The sequence below is a fragment of the Felis catus genome, chromosome D1, assembly GCF_018350175.1.
Source record: "Felis catus isolate Fca126 chromosome D1, F.catus_Fca126_mat1.0, whole genome shotgun sequence".
Taxonomy (NCBI): Eukaryota; Metazoa; Chordata; class Mammalia; order Carnivora; family Felidae; genus Felis; species Felis catus.
Genome location: NC_058377.1, coordinates 17,418,744 through 17,431,285, shown reverse-complemented (window position 1 = coordinate 17,431,285; position 12,542 = coordinate 17,418,744). Strand labels below are relative to the sequence as shown.

Sequence of the window (12,542 nt, the reverse complement as noted above, 5' to 3'; positions counted from 1 at the left end):
CCCTGGGAATCCAGTTGCTATGGCAACAAGGCAGCCCCCCCCCCCCCCAACGGAGACAAAGGGTAGGGAGCCGGAGAGTGCAGAGGGACATGAAATTTGACCACGGTGGCTGGTTGTGCCCTCCTTCCCCCATCTCAAGGGACGTGGCCCTTCTGGAGCACAGGTGGGCAGGTGTCCCACGGCGGGCTTTGTGGCAAGAAATGGCAAGGGAGCCGCAGGGACGGTGCCACTGCCAGGGCAGCCTGTCATTCTGGGGGATTTGGGGGACCCGTGGGCCGCGGAGCACAGAAATAAAAGAATTATCCTCTAAGTCCGAACCCGCGATACATCTGTCTGGCCAGAGCTTCCCTGTGACAGAGCTGCCAAGACCACTTTATGGGAAAGGCTTTACCCTAGAAGCTGTCAACCTCAAAGTTAGGATCGTGCCCCAACTCCTGCCACTTCCCTAACAGCCCCTTTGGAGATGGCACTCATGAGTGACCTACACCCTCCCTTAACCTATTTATATTTTCAGACTGTGACATCTCTTCGGGGAATGAGCTCCCTGAATTTATGGCCAGCTGCTCAGAGGAGCGTTCCCCTTGATCTGCTCCGTACCCATCTGATGTGCGCGTTAAAGGAATCCCCTCGTGTTCGGTGCTTTGGGATTTGGTGAACGACTTCATCCTGCCCTTCCAACCCTCACGGCAGCACACACTTTAATTTCAAAGGTGAGTATTTCACGATGCCCCATGTGCTCCAGGTGACTTTACAATAGTACCTCATTTATTCCTGACGACCCCGGGAGGTGGCAATTCTAATCTGCATTTCAAAGGTGAGCCAACCGACCTGCGGAGGAGAGTTGACTTGTCCACCAGCTGGCACAAGGCAGAGAGGTGGGATTCCAATAGGTCTGGCAATATGGTCGGTACTTGTCCCAGGAGGACCCAGCTACTCTCAGGAACCTGTTTGTCCTGGAAGGGCAAGAATTAAAATAAGAGACTTAATTGTCCCGGTTGAAAATAAGGGGAAGACTTCTTCCTCCCCTCCCTTTTCTTTCGGAGTTTTTTCCTGTGTCCTTTTCAAATGTTTGGAAATCCTTATAACGGCTAGATGAGTCTCCTGCTGGTCCCAGAGCTCAGGCATTTCCTCAAAGACCCGAGAGCCATCTTTTTGAAATGCAAACATCAAGAGAGAGAGGGCACATCACTCTCCGTTCCCGTGGGAAGGTAGGAGCCTAACTTTGGTGGGTGCCTTGCTCCCGTTTGCAAAACTACCTCCCGTTGCAAATTCTGCGTTTGTTTTTCCTCTGGATAAAGCCAATAAACTAACACACAGATGGTCGCCCAGTTACCAGGTAAAGGCAGGATGTGTGACAAATGGCGCTATCAACACCTTATATGAGGATGAGTTCTCGTCGATCATGGTGTATAAACAAGGGATATGTATGCACATAATGGGTTGTGGCCACTTGGCTACCGAAGGGGACCAGAATAAGCCACCCCAAAGTATGCCCCTTTGGCATATGGATTGTTTTGAGCGGAAGGCCACAGAGGAACAGCAGATGCGGGAAAACCTCTACAATCAGAGCATAAATGGCTCTTTTGTCAAGGAAATTTACATTGATAAAGGAACATTCTGTCTTTGAATTCTCGTAGGTGATAAGCGGTGATGCCCAACGCCTTCTGGTTTAATGCGTATTCGATAAGAACACTGTTCCCTCTACCTTGGTGGAGGTTTTCTGGGTTGGGAGATTTTTTTTTTTTTTATTTCACTTCCCCTACAGTCCCTTTGCCTTTCCAATCATAGATTCCCTGTGCTTTGAATGTGTGCCTCTCACCCCTAAGACTGGATGCTCATGGATGTTCAGGTTTCTGGTCTCAGGGGGCGTGGTCTATTCTGAATTAAGCTTTGCTGGTGTGTGAATAGGTATCTGACCCCAGCGAAGGGTGATCCCTCCCTGCCTTCTTAGGTAACTGTTAGGCCATCCCACATTTGGGGGGAGGTTTTAGCAACTACTGCTTTAGCCAGCAGAGCTGCCCCCCCACCAACTGACATCACCCCTGTCTTCAAAAACCTTTGAGGTCTAAGAGGTGAAGTCACAACTTAGTCATGTGCCACTCCCCCCACCAGCATAACTTCTGCTGCTCTTCCAATTTATCTCCCTATTCCTTTCTGTCCCCTGCCCCGCAGATAATCCACTCAGCCTTGCATTATTTTCAAGTGCCTTCACTCACTTCGTTCCTTCTGGCTTGGAATGTATCCTCCTCGGGTCTCCACCCAGGCAAGGTCTAGGTTTTCTTCAGGAACCAGCCCACGTGCTCCTCCCCCTGCAAATATCAAAACAAGACCCCCGCCAGCACCTTCAGGCTGCACCATGCTATGCACAGACCTCATCTCGAAGTTTTTGTCTGGTCGGTGTCCCCGGCTAGGTCTGTGACATGTCCTCTGCAACATACAGTTGTTTGAGGACGCGACCCATCTCCCTTTTGCATCACATCATCCAACTGCACCGAGCCCAGGGCCGTACCTGCCTACCCGAGTCGGTGCTCAGGCAGGGCCAGCCTTGGTGACGAAGGTGGGTCCTACAGCCTCAGGTGACACGTAGATTGGTATAGGGTTTCCCAAAGGGGAGGAACTGAGAGGCTTTATGTTTGTTCCTCCTCCGCAGTTGAGGGTCACAGACTCTTTCTCAGCTAATCAGCAGGTGGAAATGTAACCATCCCGACTGGGCCACCCAGCACAAGGCCTTCCTGCTCCCCTTCTCTCTCCAGAGTAATAAACAGAGTCGTTACCAGGTGCCTCTTGCAGCCTTCTGTGCTGGCAGGTTATTTATATGCAAATTTGCCTGTCTGTGGTGGTGGAGGCTCATAAACATGATAACAGAAGCTTCTGTAGGGGCTGGGACGTGATGGAGGGTGGGGAGAGGCCCTCTAGCTTCTGCGAGGAGAGTTAATATGGGATTAGCCACAACCAATTAGATGGTATCGAACCCAAAGGGACCCAGCAGCTTAGCTAAACTGAAGATCCGGCTGAGGGAGGGGGCTGTGGCTGTCGGGGAGGGCCTCGGGCACTGGCGGAGCCATCCCCCAGGAAGCCAGGCTTCGGGGTAGAGTCCCTGACCCAGGCCCCTTGGAAAGGGGCCCTGAGAGGGAGGAAGGGCACGACCCTGACCTTCATTCACAGCAATCCTGGCATCCGTGGATGCCAGCAGGAAGCATCCCCTGCTCTGCAGGTGCAAAGGTATGACAGCCCATGCTTTCGTGCCCTGGTCCCTTCACCCCTGCTCACCATCACCTCTGCCTGATAGACTGGGACCCATCCTCTGGAACTCCCCTGGGATGCCCTCCCCGCCCCAACAAAGCCTCGCTTAGCCTGCCCTGCCCTGAGGGCCTGTAGGACACGGCACACGCCTCCATATGCCACTCACCACACTTTGTCTCCGGGTCTGTCCCCCATCTGGACCACAGCGTCATGGCATCATTCACCTTTGGCTCTCCGGTCCACAGTACGGTGTTTGGCACAAAATAGATGCTCAGTGAATGTTTGGGGGGGGGGACTGGGAAGGGAAATACAAAGAAAGCCAAAGACATTTGGACTTAAATGCTGACATTACTTGACTCCGCCCCCCCAAAGTATGTCTCCTTAGCGCATGGGTTATTTAGAGCTAAAGGCCATGGAGAGCCAGCAGGTATAGGGAAAGCTCTATAAAAGGGAAGGAGCTTTCCTTTTGTAGAGGGAATTGACATCAATCAAGGAAGTTTCCATTTGGAAAAGTGTCTCTCCTGTACCTGGAAGAGGAGACTCCTCACAGCTTTAAAAAAAATTTTTTTTGATGTTTTATTTATTTTTGAGAGAGAAAGAGAGAGAGACAGAGTACGAGCGGGGGAGGGGTAGAGAGCGAGGGTAACACAGAATCCACGAAGCCGACTCCGGGCTCCGAGCTGTCAGCACAGAGCCTGACGCGGGACTCGAACCCATGAACCACCCATGAACCACAGGATCATGACCTGAGCCGAAGTTGGACGCTTAACCCACTGAGCCACCCAGGTGCCCCAGACTTTTCGCAACTCTTATTAGTGGAACAGGTCCTGACTTATATCTGCATACCCAGCCCTACTAAACAGCTCCTATACCCCCCATTTTTTCCGGTTACCACCCCACAACTTGCCACCTTGGCCCCAAAGCCCCCTTTTCCTTTATGTAGTCTAAGACGGAACAGGAGTCCAAGTCTATCTGCCCCTTGGGGGATTACTCACTATTGGGAGCTCCCACATGTACGTGGGATGAAGCACACATTAATACATTTCTGTTTTCTCTTGTTAACCTGTCTGTGGTCAGTCTAATTACAGGGCCACAGCTGGAGAACCCAAGGTGGACAGAGGAAAATATTTTTTTCCCTCCCTACATGCTGCTTTTGTGATCTTGGGCAAGTGATCGTACTCTTTGGCCTCAGTTTCCTCATCTGTAAAATGGGGGTGACAGCCCCTCAAATGATTCTCCTATGTGTAGAGCTTGTAAACCTGACCCTTAGTTTGCTCAGTAAAGTTAGCTATGTTTCTCTTGCCATTAACGGCTTCCCTTCCCACCCTCCAGGGCATCAGGTCACTGGTCACACATTCTCTTTTCTCTCTAGGGGAGTCCGGTCCCCGGGGAAGGCAATCAGGAGAGATGAATTCAGCAATCAGGAAAGCAAAGACTTGCGGATAATAGAGTAGGAAGAGAGAGCAGAGTTGGTTGGAGACAGAGAATGGAAAATGAGCCACAGCTTCTGAAAGGGCCTTTCTGAAAGGGGAGGGTGTCCCTGAGAGTAGCAGGAAGCTCGTGTGCAGCCACAGAGAAAAGGCTAGGAGTGCGGAGTGAGGAGTGGAAACCTTGGTCTGCTTTCTGGGCCGGTCAGCAAGCGGGCACCCTGTCCCTTGGACCCCTGCCCGGGGCCAGGCGGCGTCCTCCACCCAGGCCAGGGCCTGGACGTGAGGCGGGGAAAATGGCTGCTGCTCTCGATTTTCGCGCAACCCAGGGGCCGAAACACGACTTGACGACCTCCATTTGGACCTCGGTCTGTGCTTTCTAACCGATTGAGTTCTTCTTTCCCGTTTCTCTCTTACCTCAGGCAAAAGACCCTGAGGGTGAAGCTGAAACTACCCCCCTCAAGCAATAATGACTACCCCATGGCAGCAAGACCCCAAGGCAATGATCCCCCTGACCTTTATTGCCCACCTACGGAACCCACAGACCTTTGCCCCGTACTTGCCTTATATAAACCTGGAGGTCTTTTCAGCACTTTGGAGATGGTCTTTGAGACGTTGGTCCTCTGTCTTGCTGATGTCAGCCCCACTGAGAGCGGCTGCACCTGCTCAACTTGGGACCCCTGGAGCCAGGCACTCTAGCACCCCTGCGCCCCGGCTACAGGGCCTGATGCTGGGCCCCAAAACTCCATCTCTAAGGAATCTCTCCTTGAAGACCTCCAGGGGTTCTGGCCACTTCCCCAGCTGCTCTGTGTGCCTGTCACTGTGCTGTGACAAGGCATTATGCTCCGTTTGGCCGCTCAAGGGTGTTCTTTGACCTCACGGAATGTGCAGGCCAGTAGGAGCCGTGCGCCTCGCTGAGTCCAAAGCACTTAAAAAAAATTTTAAAAAAATTAAATTAATTAATTAATAAAATAAAATTTAATTTAATTAATTTAAAATTAATTTTAAAAAATTGTTTTAAAGTTTATTCATTTTTGAGAAAGAGAGAAAGAGCATGAATGGGGGAGGGACAGAGAGAGAGGGAGACACAGAATCCAAAACAGGCTCCAGGCTCTGAGCTGTCGGCACAGAGCCCGACGCGGGGCTCGAGCTCACGCACCGCGAGATCATGGCCTGAGCCGAAGATGGACACTTCAGCAACTGAGCCACCCAGGCGCCCCCCACAAAGCACTGATTTTACCAATGAGGGAGATGAAGCCTGACAGCCCTTGGGATGGGCTTCATCTCACACCGTGCTTTGTGGTGGGCCTGGATCCCGAGTCCCAGGTCGGAGCTCGCTCTGGGTATTTCCCGTCGGTGCAAAGGAGTCGGCCACCTTCGGTACCAGCCCGGGGATCTTCCTGAGCGTCAGCGCCTGGGCCGAGGAGACAGGCTGCTTGGCAGCAGTGTAGCCATGAGATTTCCTCCCTCCCCTGGGTTCACAGCTATTCTCAGACTGTCTGGAAGTCCCCACTCATGCCCAAACCTCTCTGGGTCTAGTGCCTCACTTCTCAGCACAGATACTCCCTGGCTGGACCCAGGCCTTCTAAAGCAAAGAGGCGGTCCAGCCTGGCAACTTCTTCCTTTGCCTTAAGATACACAAAAACATTGTCGGTTCCCCCTTTGGGTAAGGAAAGCCCAGGCCTCACAGATACAGTGGCTTGGCTCCCCTCCTGGGGAGGGAGTGAGGAGGAAGAGGGGTGGAAATACCTTTCATTCTTTACCAAGGAACCTGCAATGGAGAAAGCAAGACACAGCTAGTCTTTCAATAGGCTATTCTGCCACCTAACATTCTTAAGCCACCCCGCCACATTTCTAGACGAATCTGATCATGTCTCCTCTCTGCTTAAAATTGTTCAATGGCTCCCCAGTGCCCTCCGGATAAAACCCAAGCTCCCACCACATAAGAACGTCATGATCTGGCTAGAGCTTACTTCTCCAGCCCTGGGATGACGGCTGTCCTTCCTCCCTCTGCTGCGGCCAGATTATTCTGGAATTTAACCATGTGTTTAACCCTGGCCGGCATAGAATGCTTCCTCTCACTTGGTCCCTTAGACAAGTAGTTCCTTCAGCCTGGAACACCTTCCACTCTTTGTTTTAACTCCTCTTCGTCCTCCTTCAAGATTCAGAGCGTGGGCCTGGCACGGAGGGGAGGCTCACCAAGGCTAAGTGAATTCCACCCTCGGAGATGCTCTGGAAATCCAGGGTCGTCCCCTCACCCCCCCCCCCCCCATTTATCCAGAGAACCGTATCTGGAACTTTGAAGTTTTTAGTATTATTTAGCCCACATATCAGGATTTAACCCTTTTTATGAGAGTGATAGCTTCCTATTGTATCTTTAAAATAGCTTGATGGAGGAAGTGTCAATGCAGAGGCACCTGGGTCAGTAGCCTTTGCTCCTCACGTGGAGGTGGGTGGGCCTCCCCATCAGTGTCTTTAGTCAGAACCACCATCCAAGGCCGGGGCCTCTGTGGACCACTGGGGAGGCCTCCTCAGCTAGAGACCGGTTGGAGGGTCTCTAGGATACTATCCAGCCACGACCACATCCTTGGCACTGAGGGGCAGGGGTTGGGGACTCTACCCATGAGAGTCTGTAGGCCTAGGTGTGCGGAAGGAGCCTAGGATAGAAGACCAGGCACCCAGGGATTGGCATTCCCACGGCACCTTCTCCAGGAAGCATTCCTGGACAACCACACCCCACACGCATTTGCCCACGAGAATCTCACCCAACAATGATCGTGCTTCCACTTTCTCGGCTTCCAGGGCTTCCAACCTTGGGGTCCATTTTCTCCTCCTTCTCCATAAGTCTCAATATCACGTTGGTCACTGGGCAATTTCCATTTCTCCTAAGCAATGTGCTTGAGGCCATTTCTAGGCTGGTCAGCCTGGTCTGGGTTTACATCCTCCTAGTGGGCCTCCAGACTTCAGACTCTGGCCCCTCTAACCTACTTTTCATACAAATACCCGAGTGAGTCTTCCTTACATTCTGCTGTCCTCTTGTGACTCCCTTACTCGCTAATCTTCCATGGCTCCCTCTTTTCTAGTACACAGAAGCCAATGTACCATCTAATCCTCACCTGTTCATCCTATGTTTCGTCTCTTCTCAGCCTGTTTACCAGTGACCTTCATTCGCATGGGCAAATCAATGGCCCCCTTTCAAGTCTTCGCCATGGTTGGCTTTTTCTGAACATCTCTTATCCCCAGATTTCCTAGCGCCACCATATCTCATTTCTCCTCCTACCCCTCAATGGTGCCTACTCAGTTTCTCAGATCATTCCTGTTTCTTTACTTTTTGTCCATATCTTAAACGTTGATGTTCCTTAATCTCCTGTCCTTGGGACTTTCTTCTCCCTCTACGTCCGTGCTCTCCTCGGGGGATCTCGTCCAGCTGCAGCGCTTCAGCCATATGCTACCTATTTGCTGTTGTTTATAAATCTACATCTTTAGTCAAGACTAGTGGTCTCCAAGGGGGTGTGTACTAGATGATCTCTTGAGGTGTAAGAAGAAAGGACTGCTCTATACAGCTCATAGGTTCGAGCCCCGCGTCGGGCTCCGTGCTGACAGCTCAGAGCCTGGAGCCTGCTTTGCGTTCTGTGTCTCCCTCTCTCTCTCCCTCTCTCTGCCCCTCCCCTGCTCGTGTCTGTCCCTTTCTCTCTCTCTCAAAAAATAAATAAACATTTAAAAAAATTTTAAAGATGTCTTACTCATCTTTATATTGCTGACATATGTTAGAGTATGGGTAAATGCAGGCACGTCTAAGTAATGTCAGCTGAACCGAATAGAAAGCAGGAGTGCTTGGCTGGCATGAGGTAAGGGCGACAGGCAGAGAGATGAGACTGCCCCAGCTGAGCTCAGCTGCTCGAGATGCCGCAGCGTAGTGCCTGGCAAGTGCCGGGCAGTCTGAGAAGTTACCCTGACTTCCTCGGGTCAAGTGAGGGCCCGGCAAGGACAAGTGCAGGCTGTTTTCTTCCTGTGCGAGTGCTGGTTGTGGGAGAGAGAAGTAGACAGAAGAGGGTTCACCTGCGAGAGGGTGGAGAGCCGTGTGTGTGTGTGTGTGTGTGTGTGTGTGCGCTTGAATGGAGACTGTGCGCAGGGAAATCGTGCTCTCTGTCACCAGAGAGAGCCAAGAGGCGTCTGGGTGACGAGTGTTTTCCTTAGAGTGACTTCTGCCTGTTGTTGCTGAGCAATTGCTGTGAGTGTTCATGGGACACACACACCAGGCTGAGTCTTGGCTGGACACATGCACAGGTGCAGGCCCCTTGCTGGGACAAGCTTGTAGTACAAGGACACTTCGCAAATCATTTGTGTTCCTGGGTTTCTCTTAGGCTTTCACACATTGTCCATTCTCCACTCTGCAGTGGGCCTGGGGTGGTGGGGCCTTGAGAAAGTCTCTCCCTGAGATGTAGTTCCATCATGTTTAGAGTAGAGGTGTGATATGCTTGCCCCCACCTTTTGACCCATGGGCTTTTAGAACACCTTGACATTCAGTCTCAGTGGGAGAACAGAAAGGATGGGGAAGGGGGATCTCTAGGGCAGGAGGGCTGAGCCTGAGCAGACAGGAAAAATGGGAGCCTCCGGTTCCTCCCAAACTGGGCCGAGGTCACATTCTGATTCTCAGTGGAGGCCAGGACAGCATTCTCACTATGCAGTAATATCAGAAAGCTCAGAAGTAAGCAATCGGAATGGGTTTCACTAAGGCCTGTAAGCTCACTCACTGCCTTTTAGGAAGTTCAAGTCAGGGGCCGGTGTAGATTCAGGCGGAAAGAGAGAGGGCTGGGAAGTGAGCTCAGAACTCGGCTCTGTTCAGCCCACTCCAAGGGCAGAGTGGGCATGACCTGGCCACCAGGGGTCGTACGGACATCAAAGCCAGTCCTCCTCTGGGCAATGCAGATGTGCTAGTTAATTTCATCCCCTCTGGGCTAGAAATCCAGGCCTGGAGTCCCTGAGTCCTCCAGGCTTTATGGCAAATTTCCACACTGAGGCACGGAGAAGTAGGTCCCTGGTCTCCATGACAAAGAGAAAATTGGTTAGGCCTCTAGGACCGGAACTCAGGGGTCCGGATACCTCGTTTCTACTTTTTCTAGTACACCTTATTTTCTAAATAGAATAAATGCTCTGGAAACCCCTGCCATTTGGTCTTACTATTCTTTCCTTTCGTCTTCCCCCAACCCCATCCATGGCGTCTGGCAGGGATTTCTAAGAATAGCGGGCAAACTGCTGAAGAGAGACCCCTTTGCAAACCTTTCCTTAGGGGCCTGGAATTTTAAGTCAGGCTCCTCAGCTTGGAAGGGCTTTTACTGGCAAGACCTGGGACAGTACGAGGACTGAAAAGAATTATGAGTACAAATGATTGTAAAACATTGAACAAATGGATATCCAGCAGACTATGGTGATAGATAAACAGATACATAAATAACTGTATGAGCTGAAAGACAGAGAAGCTCATTCACCGCTATTGGAAGCGACTTTTGAACCAGTTCTCTTTTCAGGAAATTAGTAATGAAAAGACGGAATTATGCATTTATCCCGCCTTTGTCGGAGGAATTATGGTTAATTCCTGTTGATGAAGGGGAAACTCTTCTTTGCAAAGAACACTAGCCAATGAGTATGGAATGAGTGGCAGAATGAGAAAAATTATGATTTTGCAATCTTCAGAGAAATAGTCAACTCAGGCAAACATCAATAAAATGGTCAATGCATCGGTGATCGTGTTGAAGAACAGGACATTCCAGGGGGCCGAGGTACTGTTCCACAGGCTACTCACTGATTGTAAAAAGGGAAAAGACCATCTCTCAATGGCCAGATCTGGCAGGGGCCACCTTAACCAAGTGATGAGAATCAGTGGGAGCACCTGGCCTTATGTGCCTTCTCATGGGAGGAAATATGGAGTTGATAGTATCGCCTGTGAAGTTGTGTTAACTATTAATTTCTGCATTGGTCCGCTGGGGCCACCATAGACCACAGACACGGGAGTGGGGGTGCTTAAACAGCAGAAACGTGTTCTTCACGGTTCTGTCATCTGGTCCAAGAACACAGAGCCGGCTGGTTATGGCAAGAGCTCTATTCCTGGCTTGGAGAAGGCTGCCTTCTGGCTGTGTCCTCACATGGTGGGGAGAGAAAAAGAGAGAGCTTCCCTCTCCTTCTCATGAGGACACACTTCCATCAGATTAGGGCCTCGCCCAGATAGCCTCCTTTAATCTTATCTACTCCTAACGATCCTATCTCCAGATATGGTCACATTAGGGGTTAGAGTCTCAACGTATGAATTTGGTGATGGTGGTGGGCACAATTTAGTCTATAGCAAAACACAACAAAATACCCCACACTTTGGTGGCCTAAACAAGAAATACTTATTACCGCACAGTATCGGTGGGTCAGGAATCTGCCAGGCACGGCGTAGCTGGGTGCCTCTGGCTCTCTGATGAGGTTGTAGGTCAAGCTGTTGGTGGGGGCTGTGGATTCATCTGAAGGCTTAATGGAGGATCTGCTTTCAGGCTCATGCACATGGTGGGGGCAGACGTCAGTCACCTGGACCCCTCCATGGCCGGCCTCACAATGTGCCATCTAGCTCCCTCCAGGATTAAGAGAGGACACCAGTGACAGAAGCCATAGCTTTTAGGTCATCTAATTTCAGAAGTGACAACCCATTACTTCTGCTATATTCGACGTATTAGAAGCGAGTCACAAAGTCCAGCCCGCGCTCAAGGAGAGGCGACTATTCGAGAGTGGGAATACCAGGAGGCGGGGATCTTAGGAGTTGCCACCACAGATGTCTTCTCACCAAAAATCTTCAGTTCTGATCTAATCAAGCTCCGGATCTAAGGCACCGTTTACAGGAAATATAGGGAATAAAGCAACGAGTTAAATAGCACCGTAAGGAAACAGCCACAAGAGCTCAAAAACTGGGCCATTCTGCCAGACCATCAGCTCAATCATTTCAAAAAGTCAGTGTCGGGACAAAAATAAGGTGTGTGTGTTGGGGGGGGGTACTATTTTTAGACAGAAGAAGACTAAACAGATATAACAACCAAATGCTGTGCTCGACCTTTGGCATCTAATATTAAAACACAGCTATGAAAGACATTTCTGGAATAATTGTGGAGATTTCAATAGGGGCTGGATATTAGATGATATTAGGCAATCATTAATTATTTAAGGTGTTCGGGTGACATTTTGGTTGCATAGGAGAATGTCCTTTGTAAGAGATACAGGCTGAAGTATTTAAGAGTGTACTCTCTTGGTGTCTGCGATTTAGACTCAAATGGTCTAGAAAAATACAGAGATAAAGCGAATTTGACAAAACGTTCATTGTGGAATGTAGATTTGGGGCCAATGGGCTATTATTGTCTTATTCTTCTTTTAAAATTTTTTTTATTTTCGGGGCACCTGGGAGGCTCAGTCGGTTAGGCGTCCAGCTTCTGTGCAGGTCGCGATCTCGCAATCTGTGGGTTCGAGCCCCGCGTCGGGCTCTGGGCTGACGGCTCGGAGCCTGGAGCCTCCTTTGGATTCTGTGTCTCCCTCTCTCTCTGCCCCTCCCCTGCTCATGCTCTGTCTCTGTCTCTCTCTGTTTCTTGATAATAAATAAATGTTAAAAAAAAATTAAAAATATTTTATTTTATTTTATTTACTTCTTTTTTGAAGAGATAGAGAGTATGAGTGGGGGAGGGGGAGGAGGGGGAGAGAGAGAGAGAGAGAGAGAGAGAGAAAATCTTAAGCAGACTCCATGCTCAGCATGAAGCCCGACACAGGGCTTGAACCCATGATCCTGGGATCATGACCTGAGCTCTAATCAAGAGTCGGATGCTCAACTAACAGAGCCATCCAGCCACCCCA

At 50.4% G+C, this 12,542-nt stretch overlaps 1 long non-coding RNA gene across 1 annotated transcript; it reads left to right on the top strand.

The window, feature by feature from the left end:
* The first annotated feature begins 22 nt into the window (after positions 1–22).
* Positions 23–5,618, top strand: LOC109491833. Its single transcript, XR_002145378.3, has 3 exons — positions 23–163; positions 515–710; positions 5,093–5,618. It is a non-coding gene; the product is annotated as an uncharacterized LOC109491833 (long non-coding RNA).
* The last annotated feature ends 6,924 nt before the right edge of the window (positions 5,619–12,542 follow it).